Source organism: Rana temporaria, chromosome 4 (assembly GCF_905171775.1).
Source record: "Rana temporaria chromosome 4, aRanTem1.1, whole genome shotgun sequence".
In the NCBI taxonomy this organism is placed as follows: domain Eukaryota; kingdom Metazoa; phylum Chordata; class Amphibia; order Anura; family Ranidae; genus Rana; species Rana temporaria.
The window spans coordinates 176,353,331-176,375,030 of NC_053492.1; the positions used below are offsets into that span (position 1 = coordinate 176,353,331).

Sequence of the window (21,700 nt, forward strand, 5' to 3'; positions counted from 1 at the left end):
TGAGATTTGAACAGGAATTGCACTGCATTCCTGTTCAAAACACATGTGATTCTGCAGAAGTGCAAGCTACCCATAATTCTGTATGGCTAAAAATCGCACCGCATTCGCAACAAAATCATGCAGGACCCTTTTTTGCCACACCAGATTCTGATCCCCCATGCGATCCGATTCTGCAAATTGCACTGCGTTTTGGGAACAGATTTTGGGGTGTCGTACACACACACACACACACACAGGCAGCAGTTCGCATGAACAGGGTTCGATTTTGATACGGTGCGTAAACTGCACAGAATTTGTGGCGAATTCCACACTGTATCAGTGTGAAGCTGGACTAAGTTGAGGCTCATACACACACTAAGAATACTGGACGAACATTTTTGTCTGAGGAACGATCGTACGATTTTCTGACCAAAAAATTCCCTAGGGAGAAACTTATTCTTGTACAGGAAAAGAACAAACGATTTTCGTTTAATATGTACCATTTTTGTACAAGAAAAATCAGAAAAAAACGAAAGACTGCACATCAGAAAAACAAAAAAAGCCTGTCGTATGGGAATGTACATTTCCTTTCTTGGTTTCAACTGTGAAACGACAAGAAAAATCGATCATTCGCCTGATTTTCTTATAGTGTGTAGACAGGACCCAAATATCTCATCGAATTCCCATCATACCGATTAAAACACTCGACCCCATTTCGCAAAGCTTAAAACCTTTGTGACTGGACGTCAGATGACGTCTTTCACAAAATGCTGCTCTGGCGATCGGTGATGTGTCGCTCGGACACACCGCAGCTTGGGTCACGGTAGAGATTCACTTAAGATGCTGGTGCCTCCACCTGGAGCCGAGGGATGGGTCGGCTTTGGGTGAAGACATAGCAAGCGCCCTGGACAGGCAAGTGTTCTTATTTTAAAAGTCAGCTGCTGCAGACGGAACACCGCTTTAAAGCATGCAATCAGTAGTGTGATGCAACACCTAGTCATCCACCGAATGAGCTTGGAGTGGTTGAATTTGAAAAGTCTGCACTGTGAGGAGAAAACATTCTAATTAAAGCTCCATTTTTGTACAGTAGAGCTCAGATACAGGGTGTCTTTCCTGTCCACAAAGCTTGATTATAAATAATGTCCAAGCTTTGCCTGTCACATTGGAAACAACCCCAAAGGGGTCTTTAGGGACCGTGTTCCAAGGATATGGACCACAACCATAGACCTGTCAGACACCCTGTGGCGAACACCAAATTGGAACAAGCGCTTATACAGAATCTAGTACCCAAAGCAACACTACAGGCCATCCCCACAGGGTCTGGGGGCAGAGAGAGAGAGACCAAGGATTCACTGATCTAGACACACTGCGTGTATACTGGCACTAGAAGACAGGAAATGCTCAATTTAAAAATCAAAAGAAGCAAAGGCTGGTGTTCCGTCAGATTAGGCGACCCATCAATGTGTAACAAAAGTGACGTTCTGTCACTGCCATCTTGCTATACCGCTCTCTCGCCCACAGTAAGGATAGAGTGGGTAGGGGCAAGCAGACATCTCGTTACACCCACCATAGTTTTGAATTTTACACGTATTTTTTAGCAATAAACTTTTTTTTTTATGAAATACAGTACTTAGAACTCCGTCTGACTGTATTGCTGTTGAATTTTATAAGCAGCGGCAAGCCTGCCGATCTCACTAATTTGGCCGCTAGGGGACGTGCGCGTCAAAGCTTGCGACCCGATGTTCGCCGGGCACCCGCGATTTCAGGCAAACACGGCAGGAGTGTGGATCTGTGTGTGTAAACACACAGATCCACCTCATGTTAGAGGTGAGGAGACCTATGTGTGTTCCCAGAACAGGAGGAACACAGATCGGTCTCCTCCCCTTGTGAGTCCCCTCCCCCTACAGTTAGAAATCACTCACAGGGAACATATTAACCACATCAGCACCCCCTAGTGTTAACCCCTTCCCTGTCAGTCACATTTACACAGTAATCATTGCAGTTTTATTGCACTAATCCCTGTATAAATGTGAATGGTCCCAAAAACGTGTCAAAAGTGTCCGATATGTCTGCTGCAATGTCACGTCACAATAAAAAAAAAAAAAAAATGCAGATCGCCGCCATTACTAGTAAAAAAATAAAATAATAAATAAATAAATGCAGAATACGTATCCGTCTAAACTGAGGAATTTTTTTTTTAAATGTGGATATTTATTAAATCAAAAAGTAAAAAATATGGTGTTTTTTCAAAATTGTTGCGCTTCTTTTGTTTATAGCGCAAAAAAAAAAAAAACGCAGCGCCGGGACCTGACGGGTTTCCGGCTGAATGGTATAAGACCTATTCAGAAGTGCTGTCCCACAAGCTTTTAAACCTGTATACAGAATGTCTTGAGATTGGGAGCTTGCCCCCTACGTGGTATGAGGCACATGTGGTTCTGCTCCCCAAGCCAGAAAAGGACCCACTGCACTGTTCCTCTTACAGGCCCATTGCACTGTTGAACATGGATCTTAAAATCCTAACCAAAATGGTGGCCAATCGATTAATGCAATGCCTGGACCACTTGATATCACCTGACCAGACGGGGTTTATGCCCAAAAAAGCTACCGACATTAATATCCGCAGGGTGTACGCGCATATGCAAATTGATGGTGAGCTGTCTCATGGGGGGGGCCCTGGTGTTTTTTGACCTGGAAAAGGCGTTTGACTCCATTGATTGGGGATACATGGTCCAGGTGCTAGAACGCATGGGTTTCGGCCCTGTGTTCCTCCAATGGATAAAAATGCTCTACGACCGCCCAGTAGCGGCAATCCGCCTGAACGGTGGGGTGTCTGACACTTTTCCAGTATCCAGGGGCACCAGGCAGGGATGCCCCTTGTCCCCGGGTTTGTTTTCTCTGGTTATGGAACCCCTGGCGATTGCATTGCGCTCTTCGTCGCAGATCCAGGGGATTAGGGTGGGCACCCTGACTGAGACTGTGGCCCTCTATGCTGATGACCTGGTTCTATTTCTTGGGGATACGGGCCCTTCTCTACATGCTGCACTCGCATTGATGGGTAGGTTCACTGAGGTCTCCGGTCTCAAGGTCAATTGGACTAAGTCAAAGATCCTTCCGCTACGCTCCCATGGGATGCCCGGGCGGGTTGACCCTTCCAATCCCTTACAGTGGGTGACTCAGATTAGATACCTGGGGCTACATATCACAAATTCTGTGACGGATTTCATTAGCCTAAATGTGTCTCCACTGCTGGCTACTGTATCTAAAAAACTCCACTCCTGGAAAAATCTTCCCCTGTCCCTCATTGGGAAAGTTAGTCTGATTAAAATGAAGATTCTTCCCCTCCTGCTTTACACTCTCAGGAACTCTCCGGTGTGGATACCAAGGTCAATTTTCAGGTCCATAGACAGTATGATCTCCTCCTTCCTGTGGCAAGGGAAGCTCCCTCGCCTCAAACTGGCTATTCTTCAACAACCATGGGGGGAGGGAGGATTGGCGGTACCCAATTTCCACAAATACTTTTTAGCCGGCCAGCTGGCGGTGGCTAACCGTTGGTTGATCACCGCTCCGGACGACGCTGCGGTCTCTTTGGAGGCTGCTTGTGTGGGCTCCTATGAGGCGCTTTCGCTTCTGATCTATTGACGTCCTCTATGCGGTCGGTACTCAGAGCTTGGGCTGTGGCCCAGGAGATGAGACCCCAGGATAGTGTCACTTTCTCTCCTGAGACCCCCTTGTGGAGGAATCCCAAGCTGTCACACTTTCTTGATTATCCAGACCCAGTGGTGTGGACTGCCTTTGGAGTCAAGCTCCTGCGCCATATAGTGGTCAATGGCACTCTTATGCCGTTTGACGACCTAAAAACTTGTTATGGTCTACCAAACACACATTTCTTCAGGTACCTGCAACTAAGACATACATTTCAGGCCCAATTCAGAGGGGGTCCCCTTGTCCTTAAACTTAGTGATTTGGAATTATTGGCTCGTGGTGAATCGCTGTCCAAAGCGGTTTCTGTTCTATATAGGGACCTTTTTCCGGAAACTACTAAACTGCTAGCGCCATGTAGACGGGCCTGGGAGACAGTGACTTCGGGACTGGACAGAGATGACTGGGATGATGTTTGGGGGGCAGCTTTTCAGGCCCTGGTTTCTACCAGGGATAGACTAATTCATTACAAATTTTTGCACAGGATTTACCTGACCCCTGCTAGACTAGCTAAAATATTTGGAAATCAGAGATCAGTATGCTGGCGGTGTTCCATGCCCTCCGCAGACTTTATGCATGTCTTCTGGGACTGTCCCCGGGTCCAACCATACTGGCAAGGTGTGGTGGACTGTATACGGTCGGTCACTTCTATTTCAATTCCCATCACTGTGGAGGTGTGTCTACTGCATCTGGTGGAGCCCCTGGCTACGACCAGGGCGATTAGGACACTACTTATTCTTCTTTTTTTTTATGCTAAAAAGCGGATCATCCTTTCTTGGAAGAGCTCCTCGGCCCCAACGGTGGAGTCCTGGAAGGTACTGGTAAACAAGGTCATTCCATTTTACAGGGCTACTTACCTGAGCAGGGGGGCCCTGACAAAATTTGATAAGGTGTGGGGAGGTTGGTTGGCCTCGGTGGATACAGTGTCGGATTAGGCCGGGTTCAGTACAGTCATGGAGTGTATGTGTGATGGTGTCTGGGGGGGGTGGAGTGTGGACCTATTTATTTTGGAGCAACGGTGTATTCTGTAAGGGAATGTATCCCATCTCTTTTCTTTCCTGGGCAGAGATTTGCATGTTATACTCTATCAGCATAGAGATCAAGATTGCGCAAAGGGTTGTACTTGTCATGGGGGGGGGGGGGGGGGGGTCACGCGTTACGATATACTTATGATTTGATTTAATCGGATTTAATTGATTTTGATTAGGTTTGTAAACATTTAATGTGTACCAGTGCTGTCCCCCCCCCCCCCTTTTTTTTTTTTTTTTTTTTTTTTCCCAGCCGGTTTCTGTGTTCTGACCGGTAATTGTCGGTCGCATGTTGCGGCCTAGTATTGTATCTGTGTTGCAAAAATTGAATAAAAATAATTTTCTAAAAAAAAAAAAAAAAAAAAAAAACGCAGAGATGATCAAATACCACCAAACGAAAGCTCCATTTGTGTGTGTGTGGGGGGGGGGGGGGGGGGGGACAACGTTTTAATTTGGGTACAGTGTTGCATGACCGCGCAATTGTCAAAGTGCAACAGCGCTGAAAATAAAAATTGGTCTGGGCAGGAAGGGGGTGAAAATGCCCTGTATGGAAGTGGTTAAACATTCACACAGAGTTCCAAGTACTGTATTTCACTATATAACCTCAGTTTACTGTTATAAATAAGTGTAAAATGCTAAACTCAGGTGGGTGTAATATGTCCATTTGCCCCCTTCTCACTGTATCCTTACTGTGGACGGGTGCGGGGTTTACCAAGATGGCAGCGTCTAAACATTACACATTCTGACGGGTCGCCTAATCTGACGGAACACCAGCCATAGATGCCCAGCAGAAACCGGCCAAGATTCGAACCATGAATAGGCAGGTTGAATGTACCAAGTTGATCGATCAACTTGGGTACAACCAGCCTGCTGGAATTTGCATGTGATTATCGCTATCGGCTGCTATAGTTGCTAGCAATAGTCACTGTCTTCTCCCGGAGGAGACAGCTTCCCTCGCCATTAGAATACAATGGCGCAGTATGAGGGATTCCCTTGCCAACACTGTTTTTATGGAGAAATTAAGAAAATGTCTTTCCTGCAACCCTTGGTTGAAAGACAGAAGACAGAAATTTGCTCTGTCTATGGTCTGCCTAAGGAAGAAAAGACCCATCACCTTTGAATACGAGCACACAAATGAGGACTCACTAAGTGGGGTGAGGTTAAAGGAGAAGCACCCGGGGCATGCTCTTCAAAAACCCATGGCATATAAAATATTCTGCCTGTGTCCTGTTACCACTTGGCGCCCAGGCCAATTCTGACACTTCGCTCCTACATGTAAAAATCATTTTATTTGCTAGAAAATTGAATAGAACCCCCAAACACTGTTTTTTTTTAGCAGCGACCCTGGAGAATACAATGGCGGTCATTGCAACTTGTTTATCTTGCATGGTATTTGTGCAACAACTGTTTCATGCTTTAAAAAAAAAAACAGTAAAGTTAGCCCAAAAATTGCATTTTTGTTGCAGTGGGTGCCTGAAATCTGACTTGCATATTGGGCAGACTTCTGGGGAAATTGGCGAGCCAATCACACAAGCAGGAAATTATGTTTCTGGGGAGTGGTCAGTACACGCTCTGTTTACAGAAAACTCTGGGTAGCCATATTGCAATGTATTCTCAGAAAATTACATTGGCTGCAGATTGAGAAGGAATGGTAATTTTTAATAACATTCGATTACAAAATGATTAGGAATTTAAAGGAAATGTGGTGAGGGGAACCTGACAGAAGGTTCTAACCCTTTATTGTTTAACCACTTCCATACCAGGCACTTACGCACCTTGCCGCCCAAGCCAATTTTCAGCTTTCAGCACTGTCGCACTTTGAATGGCAATTGCGCGGTCGTGCGACGTGGCTCCCAAACAAAATTGGCGCCTTTTTTTTCCCCACAAATAGAGCTTTCTTTTGGTGGTATTTGATCACCTCTGCAATTTTTTTTTTTTTGCGCAACAACTAAAAAAAGACTGAAAATTTTGAAAAAAAAAATTACGTTTTTACTTATTTACAAAAAAATTAACAGAAAAAAATATGTTTTCTCTTTCAATTACGGGCACTGATATGGCGGCACTGATGGGCACCGATGAGGTAGAACTGACGGGCACAGATGAGGTGGCACTGATTGGCGGCGCTGGTATGTGGCACTGATGGGCACACATAGGCGGCACTGATGGGCACACATAGGCGGCACTGATGGATACTGATAGGTGGGCACTGGGCATGGATGGGCACTGTGGGGTGGCACTGATGGACACTGGGGTGGCACTGATCTACCCATGTTGCCAGTCAGTGCCCATTTGTGTGTGGGCACTGATTGGCATCTTTTTTTTTTTTTTAAGCTTTTTTTTTTTCCCAATACTTTTTTTTTTATTTGCCCTTCCCTGGTGGTCCAGGATGGGCTTCCCTGGTGGTCCAGTGTGGCGATCCGAGGGGGGGCTGCACTGATAATCAGCGCGAACCCCCGCTGTCAGGAGAGCCGCCGATCGGCTCTCCTCTACTCACGTCTGTCAGACGCGAGTGAGGAAGAGCCATCAACGGCTCTTCCTGTTTACATCGTGATCAGCCGTGGTTGGACACGGCTGATCACGTGGTAGGACACGGCTGATCACGTGGTAAAGAGTCTCCGCCGGAGGCTCTTTACCGAGATCGGAGATGCAGGGTGTCAGACTGACACCCTGCATCACCGATCGGCGCACGCGGCATGAAATCCTGCAGGACGTCCATGGACGTCCAGTCAGGATTTCAAAACCACTTCCCGGACGTAAATCGGCCATAGGCTGGGCGGGAAGTGGTTAAAGCGGTTCTCCACCCTAAAGTGGAGTCCCGCTGATCGGAACCCTCCCCCCCTCCGGTGTCACATTTGACACCTTTCAGGGGGGAGGGGGGTGCAGATACCTGTCTAAAGACAGGTATTTGCACCCACTTCTGGCCCGGCATTCAAGACGGGCAAAAGACGGGCATTCCGTCACATCCCGTCTCCCCCCCGTTGTGTGCTGGGAACACTTGGCTCCCAGCACACAGCGGGAGCCAATCGGCTGGCACGACTCGCGCATGCGCCGTAGGGAACCGGGCAGTGAAGCCGCAGCGCTTCACTTCCTGGTTCCCTTAGCGTGGATGGCGGGGGGAGCAGCAGAGAGACGAGCGATCGCTCGTGCTCTGCTGCAATCGGCGCTGGACTCCAGGACAGGTAAGTGTCCTAATATTAAAAGTCAGCAGCTGCAGTATTTGTAGCTGCTGGCTTTTAATATTATTTTCCCGTGGCACATCCGCTTTAAGAACAAAATATGTTTGGTCGTACAAAGTCTTGATTCTAGATTAATAAGCTTTACAAAATGAGAAGTCCAGCCTGCGCTCGTATGGCTGGGCATCTCCTCCGGGTCACAGAAGTGCAATTTGTTTTGCACTCCTGTCACCCGTTTTCCGGAGAGAGCGGTCTGAAGGCTGCTTTTTGCCGACATCATCAAGATCAGTCCAGGCACCACGTCATCCCAAAGTCTGAATCCGCCAGGTGCCTGGACTGATAGGAGTTTCAGTCTCTCAATGAGCCGAGCCGCTCCCCATCCCTCCACAGCTCAGCACTCCAGTGGGCATAGAGAAGCAGAGCTGCCGATTGACAGGCAGCAGCTCTCTGCTCGGGGAGGTGAGAGAACCGAGCCATCAGCGCTGTTTGGTGGCTCGGTTCTCAGTGAAGAGGCGGCGGGGCACCGATGCTGCATCCACCCAAGTATGATTGGCCAATCAAAAAAAAAAATGCTTCTCTTTTAACATTGACTGTAAATTCTATTCTGGGCTCTTGCATAAACAGCCTTATTTTAAAACAAATATCAAACTGTCAAGATTGTTTCCTCAATGCACGCAAGTCATCATTTAAAATTATCGCTATTCAATTTTGTCTACCAACTAGATTTAAATAATATGCTTAAATGTGAAAAGAAAGGAAGAATCCAAAAGGTCATCTCCAAGTACTGCAGCAGTTGCTATGGAAACAGGGCAAGCTTCAACTTATGCATTCTACTTTCATACTGTTCTATCCCGGATTAATTTGCAACTCATTCTACAGAATTTGACAGAGAAATCCGGAACCAGAGTGCTAGTTGTGCTATAATTGAAGCTATATTAAAATAAAATAATTGCTACACAAAACATTCTCTAAATTTTTGTTCGGAGTCAACTTCCATTTAATTTTGTGGGCTCATGATTTTCTAAGGCTTAAAATGTACATGGGACATTTTTACAACCTCTCCTGAACGATTTAACTTGACAGATAGTAACCGACATTTAAAAACATCAGTTTTCGCTGCGTTTACGTCTTTTACATTTTTGACCATTTAAAAAAAAAACGCCTGTAGACTAAACGAGAGAGTTACCGCGTTTATGCTGGCCATACACTATACGAAAACGGCCAAAGTTTGCTAATTTAGTCAGTTTGTTCGTTTTTTGGACAGTTAATGGGCACAAAATTAATAATCGTTGGGGTGTTTTTAAAATGAAAAAGTTTTTTTTTTTTTTTTTTTATAAAAGTATTAATTTATGTCCACTGAACTATTTATCGGTCATTATATGATGGCACTATCGTTTGCGCTCACAGCCGAATGTTCGTTTTTTCGAAAATGGGTTTGGCCGATTTTTCGTATATAGTGTATTGCCATCATTACTGGCATTTAGCGTTTCAAACGCCTCTGAACATCTGTCCTGAACTCATTTTTTTTGCTTTCCAAAAAAAGCCTCTAAACTTAACTGCCTAGAAACAACTGTAAACGACCCTGTGTACATGTACGGATAAGATAACAGAGGAGAGTTCAGGGACAGCTGGGAAAAAAAAAAAAAAAATGCCCAACTGCTCCTAAAATGTCCATTTACCAGCAGCAGTGTACATTAAGCCTAGGAGCAGTTGCTTTTTTTCAGCTACCCCTGAACTCGCCTCTATGTTATTTTATCAGTACAAAAAAGTATTTAGGCAGCCACCAACTGTGCAAGTTCTCCCACTTAAAAAGATGAGAGGCCTGTAATTGTCATCATAGGTATACCTCGACTATGAGAGACAAAATGTGGAAACAAATCCAATCACATTGTCCGATTTGGAAAGAATTTATTTACAAATTATGGTGGAAAATAAGTTTTTGGTCAATATCAAAAGTTCATCTCAATACTTTGTTATATATCCTTTGTTGGCGATGACAGAGGTCAAACGTTTTCTGTAAGTCTTCACAAGGTTGTCACACACTGTTTCTGGTATGTTGGCCCATTCCTCCATGCAGATCTCCTCTAGAGCAGTGATGTTTTGGGGCTGTCTCTGGGCAACACGGACTTTCAACCCCCTCCAAAGGTTTTCTATGGGGATGAGATCTGGAGACTGGTTAGGCCACTCCAGCACCTTGAAATTCTTCTTACGAAGCCACTTCTTCGTTGCCCGGGCGGTGTGTTTGGGATCATTGTCATGCTGAAAGACCCAGCCACGTTTCATCTTCAATGCCCTTGCTGATGGGAGGAGGTTTGCACTGAAAATCTCACGATACATGGCCCCATTCACTCTTTCATGTACATGGATCAGTCGTCCTGTTCCCTTTGCAGAGAAACAGCCCCAAAGCATGATGTTGCCACCCCCATGCTTCACAGTAGGTATGGTGTTCTTTGGTTGCAACTCAGCATTCGCTCTCCTCCAAACACGACGAGTTGCGTTTCTACCAAACAGTTCTACTTTGGTTTCATCTGACCATATGACATTCTCCCAATCCTCTTCTGGATCATCCAAATGCTCTGTAGCAAACCTCAGACAAGCCCGGACATGTACTGGCTTAAAGGGTTTGTAAAGGAATTTTTTTTTATCTTAATAGCTTCCTTTACCTTAATGCAGTGCTGTTTTCATGTCCTCATTGTTCGTTTTTGCTTTCAAGTTGCTGTAATTCTTCTCTGATCTCCACATTTCCTGGTTGTCCGTTTCCTGATAACCACAGTACTGGGAGCTTTCTCTCTGGTCACTAATCAAGGAGGTGTGATTACTGTGTCTAAAACCCCTCAGCACCAATCAGTTTCGTTTTCCAAACCATCACTGCCCTGTACTGGCTCTGTGGCTCTACAGCACAGAGGCAGGCAACAACATGCAAAAACGAAACTAGAAACTACAGGTACATTATACGATTGATTTTTATCTATTTTTAAAAGGAATTAGTTAACTATTATGTCTCTATACCCTGTACACAGTAATTTCCACAAAAAAGTGTTTTTATTTACAACTCCTTTAAGTAGGGGGACACGTCTGGCACTGCAGGATCTGAGTCCCTGGCAGCATAATGTGTTACTGATGGTAGCCTTTGTTACGTTGGTCCCAGCTCTCTGCAGGTCATTCACTAGGTCCCCCCGTGTGGTTTTGGGATTTTTGCTCACCGTTCTTGTGATCATTTTGACCCCACGGGGTGAGATCTTACATTGAGTCCCGGATCGAGGGAGATTATCAGTGGTCTTGTATGTCTTCTATTTTCTAATTATTGCTCCCACGGTTGATTTCTTCACACCAAGCTGCTTGCCTATTGCAGATTCAGTCTTCCCAGCCTGGTGCAGGTCTACAATTTTGTTTCTGGTGTCCTTCGACAACTCTTTGGTCTTCACCATAGTGGAGTTTTGAGTGTGACCGTTTGAGGTTGTGGACAGGTGTCTTTTATACTGATAAGTTCAAACAGGTGGGATTAATACAGGTAATGGGTGGAGGACAGAGGAGCCTCTTAAAAGAAGATACAGGTCTGTGGGAGACAGAAATCTTGCTTGTTTGTAGGCAACCAAATACTTAATTTTCCACCATAATTTGCAAATAAATTCTTTCCAAATCAGACAATGTGATTGTCTGTCTGGATTGGTTTCCACATTTTGTCTCTCATAGTTGAGGTATATCTATGGTGACAATTACAGGCCTCTCTCATCTTGTTAAGTGGGAGAACTTGCACAGTTGGTGGCTGACTAAATACTTTTTTTGCCCCACTGTACATAGGATCGTTTCTAGACATTTCCAGGCAGTTGAGTTTCGAAGTTAAAAAAAAAAAAAAAAGAAGCATTCAGGACAGATGTTCAGAGACATTTGAAACGTTAAACGCCTATAACAGCTTGTAAATGCGTGCAAGCATGGTAACGCGTGTTTAGCCGCATTTTGTTTACAGACATTTTTATTTTTGATTTAAAAAAAAAATGCACAGTTGCAAAAGATTTTGCACTAGCAGTATTAGTAAATCAACCCTTTTGTGTCCAAAAATTATTGATTATTGGTTTAGGCCACAAAACCGCACACAAAATGTTTAATATAATGCAGCTTACCAGTACTCAGATGCAGTGGCAGCATTAGTTGTATTTTTTCAAGCCAAGCACATTTTCTGCAAGAACAGAAAAAACACACATATTTAACTTGTCAGAGACATGTGTCCTTGTAACTTCCTTTGCACTGAACACCATTTTGTTTTCCCTATACTTTCCTGTGTAATGGAGATGAGGCACGAACATAGCCACTGTTTTTCATAGATAAAATTTATATCTCATACCAAGGACTGATGAGCTGCAATCTACTGTATTAATTTTAGGTTTAGATATGCTTTAAAAAGAAGTATGGCTAAAGCTTGTTTTTGGCCACAATGACAATCGGCTGACAAGCTGAAGAGCCATTCCAGGCTGTAAAAGAATCCCAACCATATTGTTCGCCCTGCTGCCAGACAGCTGCAGATGGGCACAGTGAGGCTGCAGATGGGAATTGTTGACCCTCTTTTCCCACTTAGAGTAGCTGTTGCTTTTCTCACCCTAGGCTTATACTCAAGTCAATGCGTTTTCCCATTTTTTTGTGGTAAAATTAGGTACCTCAGCTTATATTCGGGTTGGCTTATACGAGAGTATATACGGTATACAATGGCAGTCTTTGTTTTAAGAGGGTTTTTGTTACTGGGGCAGGAGGGTAAGGGTTCTGGGACGACTGATGGGGCGCCCCCGACCTGGTCCGAAGCTCCGTGACCCGATCGCCGCCAGTGTCCCGCGATTGGTCACAGGAGCTGAAGAACGGGGAGAGGTGTGTGTGTAAACACACCTTCCCCATTCTTCACAGTGGCAATGTCATTGACGGGGGGGGGGGGGGTATTATAGCAAAAAGTTAATTTTTTTTTTTTTTGTCGCTCTATTTTTGTTTATAGCGTAAAAAATAAAAACCACAGAGGTGATCAAATACCACCAAAATAGAGCTCTATTTGTGGGAAAAGGACGCCAATTTTGTTTGGAAGCCACACATTGCACGACCGCGCAATTGTCAGTTAAAGCGACGCAGTGCCGAATCGCAAAAACTGGCCAGGTCCTTTACCTGCATAATGGTCCGGGTCTTAAGTGGTTAACAAGAACAGACAGGAACACAACTACAGTACAATCTAAATGTGTGAAAAAGATGTTTAGGCTCCATGCACACTGGACGCTAAAATAATGTTATAAAAACAGCATGTAGCTTACCAATGAGTCTTTCAACGTTTTTAAGCCCTTGCGTGTGGTAGATAGGTCCCGCCGGCATGCAGATATGAAGGCACAGCAAAGGAGCCCTTCAGATGGACACGGCAAGCCCCGCCGGTGTCCGTGACGTTACAGGATCTCCGACGGAACTCCCTGAAGTCCCAGAAGCCGGCGCAGAGGTGAGTACCAATCAAAAGAATTTTGATCCATCAAAAAAATTAAAGATTAATTGATTAATTAAAAGTTAAATTTGCACAGCCCTACTAAAAAGCGCTGCCTATATGCCTTTGCTTATGCATCTCCTGAAGCCTATGGCCCCTTTCACACATGTGGGACGTTTATTTTAGGCGGGCCTGAACGGACACTCCATGCAGTTCTATGGAAAGACGGATGTCAGTGGCGACATGTCCGCTGACATCTGATCCGCCTGCTGAATTCAGACGGATGGAGTCCCTATTTTCCATTTGTCTGGCGGATCGGATGAAAATGGACAGGCGGTCTGTTTTCATCCGATCCCCCATAAAGGAGAGCGAGGCTCTGACAGGTCCCTCTCTGCACACTGAGTGGAGACGGACCTGTCATCCGCCGGCTCAGCGGGTATATAATATACAGGCCATCTTTGGTGTAAAATTGGAACTAAAAAGTTATTACCAAGCAGCTAAAACAAAATGCATTCTTTCACTTAAAGCAATAAAAAAAATAAAAAAAATAAAAAAAACACACAAACGTGCTTGTGTTCCTATGAGATTTGAGTGCAGTATGTTTTCAGTCCATTCATTTGTACTGCACAAAACCAAAAAAGTAGAGCAAGCGCTGCTTTAACAAATGCACTGCAACCAGATTCCATGGTACTTATGTTATCTGATGAAGACAAACCACACTGCATTTGGCATGTCATTAGCATTACACTGACACGCACTACAGAACACAAGGTACGGAAATTACATACAGAACGCTTGTATCCTGCACTGCATTCTAGTGAGAATGGGCCCTCCTTATTCCTAGAATTTTTTTGTAAGTTCAATAATCAGCTTGCAGCCTCTGAAGCGGACAAATGTGTTAAAGAAATCCAGAGAGCACAGAGGGTTTCAGCAGGAAAAAGTGGGATTATGGTAAAGCCTCCAATCACGGGACAGTTCACAATAAGACAACACAACTTGGCTGCAGGAATAAGTATTATGTAGATAAAAGTACAGACCAAAAAGGTATCCCTTATCCTCTAGAACCCTTTGCCCAGTCCAGGAAACCCCTGAAGCTGGATATACATTGTTACATAGGAGCTGGTTAGCCCAGCATTTAAGTGAAGTCCATGCCAGTCCGAACTGTGTAAAGGCTTGGCTGCCCACTTTTGTTTGAAAGAAAAAGAGAAAAGAAAGAAGAACACCAAGCCACCTGGCTCTCTTGTAAGCAGTACCACTGCCATCAATGATCTCAGACCCGGGGCTCTTCAAGCTCACTCAGACTTGGTTACAGCCTAGTTGCACAGGCCCACCCCTATACTCTACATAGGGTTCTCCCAACTCCCTGAGCTTGCTCACTTCCAAGCACTTGAAGACTCCAGAAAGAATACTTTACAAAATAAGAATGCCATTTCAGACACTTACAGTGCAGAGTTGATGGTAAGAAGAAAATAAAAAACCTTGCAAGTTAAAGTGCAAAAAACTAAACTTATGCCTTGTACACACGATCAGTGTGATGGAATTCCTGACAAAAATCTCACAACTGTGTGTATGCTCCACACTTTTTCTGTCCGTTTTGCTGCCAAGAAAAGATTGAGAGCAGGATCTCAATTTTTGTGACAGGAAAAATTCCTATCGCGAATCACGGTCGTCTGTATGCAATTACGACGCGGAAAAAAAAACGTGCATGCTCAGAATCAAGCAGAAGAACCGAACTTCATTGATCTCGGCTGGTCGTACGTCACCACATTTTTGATGTTTGGCATTTTAGACAAGATTGGTGTGACCGTGTGTATGCAAGACAAATTTCAGCCGGTTTTGCGGTCGGAAAAACTGATCGTGTGTATGAGGCATTAGATTCCACAATATCATATCACCAGGGAGTGCACAGGGTGAGCCACATGAGACACCCTATGCGTCGCACATTAATCAAGAAATGGGAAGCTAGCAGTCTTTAGAACAAGATTATCAGTGCTGATATTTGGTCATTAATTGGAACTGTTGATCCAAATCTGACTGCAGAAAGGCCAAAACTCATTCCACAGATACATTTTCTGGGGTAAAGTTAGAAGTGTATTTAGAGATGCCTTTGTTCCTCAAGACCAGGCAAGGGCAAACTCGGCCCTCCAGCTGTTTTGAAACTACAAGTCCCATGAGACATTGCAAGACCCTGACAATCACAGGCATGACTCCTACAGGCAGAGGCATGATGGCATTTGCAGTTTCACCACAGCCGGAGGGCCGAGATTGCCCACCCCTGCTCAAGACCATAGTCACACCCTTTAATGCTAATGACCATGAAGCAGGATTGCAAGTTACTTGTGACAGAAGATCTGGACAAACTTAAAGTAACCACTGGGCATCTGCCAGAAGTCTGATCAGGTTGGAGTGCCAATCTAGAACCATCCCAAACCTGCGAAGCAGACAAGGAAAGAGTTTCAGGAGAAGAAAGTCTGAATGCATCACAGAGCAACTAGAGCCTCCCCTTATTCTGCCAGAGGATCTCAGTCTGAACACAGATTGTTGAACCTGAAGGCTAGGATTTCACATCTGGTTTTCCACACCTGTAACAGGTCTAGGAACATAAATATATAAAGAATGTTACCCTGGATCCAGGCACTGCAGCCAAGCATGTCCACCTAACAATTATACATGCTTGCTATGGAAGCTACAAACTAAGCTGGAATGTGGAATTCTGCCCAGAACTGTATGACTCTTCAGCCGAGAAGCGATTCAATCTCAGTTAAGTCATTCATAATGAGCTAGTATGCTATGCATACTAGCTCATAATGCCTTTCTCTTGCAGGGTTTTTTTTCCTACAAGTTTGATAAACTAGATCACGGTCAAGGTAGGTTGCAAACAGGGTCTGTCAGAAAGAATGAAGTCTTGGAAGATCCTCCAACCGTTTAGGATTTGGATTCTTAAGCACAGGTGCATTTCCAACAGGAATTGAGTGCTTTAAGACTGGGTATTGCTGGGCCCACAAAGGGAAGCTCTTTTGGCCCTACTGTGGGTCACAGGAGTGACCTTTGTTCTGTACTCCTGTGGCCCATATCCAGTCAACAGTGGGCTAAAATCCACTGTCGGTTGGTGTCTCAGAGCCGGTCCAGACTCTGGAGGTATCCTGACCAATGGTGGGATCTGGTTCAGCTGCTCAGCGCACCGCTAAGCCCGAGCCAGCTGCTCCTGCCCTCTGCACAGCCTAGCACTCCAGTGAGCCACCATGGCTCTGGAGCTGAGAAACACTCCATGTCTGACAATATGCACAGGTCTGGAAAGCATCACAATGCAGATATCAGTGGGCTAAGGAAATCCAGGCAAGCACCATCATTGTCTGGACCAAGCCAAGGGTTCTGGATACAGCCTCCAAAGCCTTTACTGATGATACCTTGATCCTTATAGCTCTGCTGAGAGACCACCTTAAGCATACAGAGAAATCTAGATTGAAAAAAAAAAATTGCTAGCAAAAGATGTTAGACACTTATCAGTACAAAAACTGTACTGACATTCAAAAGGCTTATTCCACCATTGTCACCGTTAGGAAAACATTTTAGTACAATGACCTGTCACCGCTGTTGAAAATGCATGCATGTAGGCTAGGGCAGGGCTTGACACATTTGCTTGGAATCTAGGAGCCAGCTAAAAAAAAAAAAAAAAAAAAGAGAAGAGTTAGGAGCCAGGAACGCGCACCGTCCCGCCGAGCTCGCCCACAGAAGCGAACACATACGTGAGCAGCACCCGCATATGAAAGTGGTGTTCAAACCACACATGTGAGGTATCGACGCGATTGGTAGAGCGAGAGAAATAATTCTAGCCCTAGACCTCCTCTAACTCAAAACATGCAACCTGTAGAATTTTTTAAACTTTGCATATGGGGATTTTAAAGGGTAGAAGTTGGTCGACATTCCACGAGAGGACGCAATTTTGAAGCGTGACATGTTGGGTATCAATTTACTCAGCGTAACATTATCTTTCACAATTTAAAAATTGTGCCAACTTTCCTGGTGTCTTATTTTTTAATAAATAAAATAAAAAAAGGTAACCGTATGATCAAAAAGAAAAAATAAATAGTAATTGTTTGAGATGTATAGTACATTAGCAAATTAGATGTCATCCAGTTGGGGCCACGCACATTGGGATGCATTGCAGTAATGCATGCCCCCGAACATACTTTATCATACTTTGACTAATCAACGCATTTTCTTTAAATACGCACCGACGCAGGAAAAAGCGATTCTGCTCTAGCTGAACTGCAAGTAAAATAATCCTGCTCAATTTGTACCACAGTACACATTGTATTTTGTGGTGTGCTCTGCACATGCGCTGGAGTGCGATTCAAAAAAGGAGTAATAAAGGTTTACATTTACTTTAAATACAACAGACTGAACAACCAGGGGAACAATGAAGGGAAACACATAAGCAGGATTCATTGAGCTGTAATGTATGTGTTAATTGGCATAACAGGTCCTTATTTCAGCTCTCACTGCAGAAATTGCCATTATGCAAAATAATGATTATAGATTAAAGAAACAAGCCTATAATGAGTTCTATAAATGGAAAAAAATAATAATTTTCGCACCAAAGAATTTTAAATATATAAGTGAAAAAAAAAAAACCACAATGGAATTGTATTTAAAAAAGCTGCTCCACAAAAACTGGAGTGTATACCTCCTATGAGTTCTATAAACCTCATGAGTCAAGTTCAGGAGGCTCAATGGACAACATCCTAAAGTAAGTCAGCTCCAGACTATATGGAAAAATAAAGTTTGGTACCCCTAAAATTTGCAAATGGTGCAGATTTTACTTCAAAAAGTACTAAAAAAAAAAGGACTTTAAATACGGGTTAGCTACTGTATATTTTTTTAAGTTTGTATTGGAGCTTAATAAAAAAGAGGGTGGGTGGGGGAGGGCTTGGTGTTCAGGGGAAGAAGAGGACACATACTGCACTTAAAGGGTTGTTGTTTTTTTCTAAATGGGTTCCTTTAAGCTAGTGCATTGTTGGTTCACTTACCTTTTCCTTCAATTTCCCTTCTAAATGTTTTTTTTCTTTGTCTGAATTTCTCACTTCCTGTTTCTCCTCAGTAAGCTTTCCACCATCATCCGAGCGGTGGAAAGTCATTTATAACAGCTTACTGAACAGCTTACTGAGGAGGAACAGGAAGTGAGAAATTCAGACAAAGAACTTTTTTTTTAGAAGGGAAGTCGAAGGAAAAGGTAAGTAAACCAACAATGTACTAGCTTAAAGGAACCTATTTAGAAAATAAATAAACCTTTACAATCCCTTTAATGAGAAACTAATGCTATCCAGTAAAACACAAACATTCTAAAAACTTCAGTCACCCCTTTTGTGGATACTCCCCTTCCAGCATCATTATGGAATATGCACAGATGTTGTGAAGGTCTCCTCCTGGTAGAGCCTTTCAGCCCATTTGTGCATGCACTGGGAGATTTCTCACACGTGTGCAGATGCTGAGGGAGACCAACAAGTGCATGGATGTGCAACAGGGCTCAATGACACGGAACCCTTCGGCACAAAGTGCACATATGCACTTGCAGATAATCTAGAAGGGATGTGGGAGGAAACAAACATCATTCTTGCTTAGGCAAGAAATATGGAAAATAATATCTATCCAATTCTGTGAGGAAAGAAAGAGGAGGCAATAAGACACTTTGTTTTGGTTGAAGGTCGGCTTTACTCTCTACAGCAAAACAGTGACCATAAACTTTGTATGTAATGTTTGAAAGCTGGGAGCGAGTCAGTGGACTACAAGTCTTTTGAAAATACAAGCCATTTGCTGCATTGGCAGACAAGACTTACCGTATTTATCGGTGTATAACACGCACAGGCGTATAACACGCACCCTAACTTTAAGGGGGAAGTTTCAGGAAAAAAAAAACTTTACACAGCACCCTGCGTATAACCCGCAGGCATAGTTTCTATTTTCAGGGTAAAGAAAAGTGAGTGTTATACACCAATAAATACAGTAAATTATTGACAATCTTCTCCACCAACATAACTGTGCCAGTTTTAAAATGTGACAGCGGTTGCAGGGGAGAGGATGCCTGTCTGCTGTAACAGGGGAAGGGGTGAGGGGAAGAGAGGGCATGTATTGGAATAGGTTACATCCTAAAAATGGGTGAGCTCATCTTTGAGTAAACCGAAGCTTGGCCTCAAATTTTCACAATAACATTTCTGAAGATAAAAAGGCAATCCCCTGTGGGGATTGGCGTTTTCTTTCATTCATTGTTCCCGAATTTTGAGAAAGAATAGGTGCTCCCGTGCGCATAAACATCTTGGGGCAACAAGTGTTCCATCTGTATATCTATTTTTATTGTTTTAGTAGCAATGGTAAAAAAAAAGGGTAGGCAACCTTTTTAAACCTAGTGTGCTTAAAAAAAAAAAAAAAAAAAAATAGCAATTGAGCCTGTCACACCCGGGGCTGACATTAGAAACCATGCAGTTCCATAAATCCTTACAAGGTGGCAAAAACAGGGTAAGGTTCTGGAGCAGACAGTAGGTGTAGTCAGGGAGAATAAACATGAACACTAAACCATGTAAAAGAGGTTCTTACTGCCTGCAACGAGTCCTGCAAGGTTATACATCTAAAGCAAGAGCACCCCAATCAGCATTTAAGCCAGGATGGCGATTTTGGCAGAGAGGATCTTACCAGTCTGTGACCCTATTGGGTACCGTGACTTCCCAAACTGTCATAGAAACCCCAACAAAACTCAATAAACAGCTCCAACTCTTTACCACTAACAAAAGAGTTCTGCAGGCTCAATCTATTCAAGGAGTGCCTTCAAATTTTAACTGTAATTAGTAATTTAATTCACTGAGAAACCGTCACAAATTGGGAAATTGCCATTTCGTTACTACCTTACAACAACAACAAAAAAAAAAATGACCAATCATATTCTCCTAGACCACGATACCCCGGAAATATCAAATTCCCTGCATATGAAAATTGTAATTTTTGTACTTCTTGTAAAATCAATATCTTGGGAGTCTCTATTGATGGCTACAGTAAAAGCTTAAGGCCCCATGCACACGAGACGCTGCTAAACTCGAGTTCAGAGGCATTTAGGCATTTTTTTCAACTGCCCCTGAACACATTTAATGTTATCCTATGTGTCCATGCACACAATCACGTTTTTTGGCGTTTTAAAGCAGTTGGGTTTATGTCCGTTTTTTCAGACGCAAAATTTTGGGTTCAGAAGCGTTTTAAACTTTGGGAGGGTCTACAATGTCTTTGAGATAAGCGCTGACAGCCGCAAACGCGGTAAAATGCCGCTAATCGCGGCAAAACGCTGCGCAATTCGCGGCAAAAACGGGTGTTTTTTTTAATGCCGGTTTTTGCCTTTGAAAACGTGAGTTGAGGTTTTTGTAATTGCTTCTCGTGTGCATGGGGCCTTAAACTTCAGAATACACTTATAGTACATCTAGAAAGTATTTTTTTTTTACCCTAAAGGGGTTTTGAAACCCTTGTGTTTTATCACCTTAATGCATCACTGATCAGCCCTTCCGATTTTGCTCACGTGCGCTCCTCTAATCTGCCCAGGCTTCTCTGCTCTTGACTGGATAGATAGCAGCGCAGCCATTGGCTCTCGCTGCTGTTAATCAAATCCAATGACGCAGGCGCCGGGGGCCAGAGTCTGGCATTCTGTGTCTATGCACGCAAATGCTGGACTCGGAAGCATGCCTGCAAGGTAACCCCCAGGGAGAGAGCTTTTTCCAGGGGGTTTTACCGATGCGAGGAGCCATGAGCGCCGCCGGGGGACCTCAGAAGAGAAGATGACCAGGGCCACACTGTGCAAAATTAACTGCACAGTGGAGGCAAGTACGATAGGTTTGATATTTAATAATGGCTAATTTGGTCCAATTTGGATATTTTCACTTAGCGGCTTTCACTTTTGTTGCCAGCGGTTTAAACATTAATGGCTGTGTGTTGAGTTACTTTGAGGGGACAGCAAATTTACACTGTTATACAAGCTGTACACTCACTAACTTTACATTGTAGCAAAGTGTAATTTCTCCATACACACAATATTTTTCTGTTTTGTTTTTAGGAGCCTGGAAAGCGTTGCACAGAGATCTGCAGATCCTTGGTGTCATGCAGGACTCCTAAAGACTGTCAAAGTAAGCTGTCTACACGTACAACATAAGAGCAGGCAGTTGCACACCGACAGGAAGAATCAACAAACTACCAGAAAGCTCAACAGACCTGTGGCAGTTCATTGAGAACTACAAGCAGACAGCAGTAAAAGGAAATCGGTACTGTATTTACAGGATTTATTCACAGAACTCTAAGGCCCCATGCACACGAGACGCTGCTAAACTCAAGTTCAGAGGCATTTGGGC

The 21,700-nt window shown here is 43.9% G+C and overlaps 1 protein-coding gene across 9 annotated transcripts in view; it reads right to left on the bottom strand.

Annotated features, from left to right (window-relative positions):
• The window catches only part of TBL1XR1 (TBL1X receptor 1), a 187,778-nt gene that overhangs the window by 55,039 nt on the left and 111,039 nt on the right, over positions 1-21,700 (bottom strand). For 5 of the 9 annotated variants that reach the window (XM_040349392.1, XM_040349393.1, XM_040349397.1 and 2 more), the window contains one exon: positions 12,001-12,056. The exons of the other annotated variants lie outside the window; for them this stretch is intronic. The gene's annotated coding sequence lies outside the window, so the exon portion shown is untranslated. The remainder of the gene's footprint in view (positions 1-12,000; positions 12,057-21,700) is intronic. 9 annotated transcript variants of the gene reach the window in all.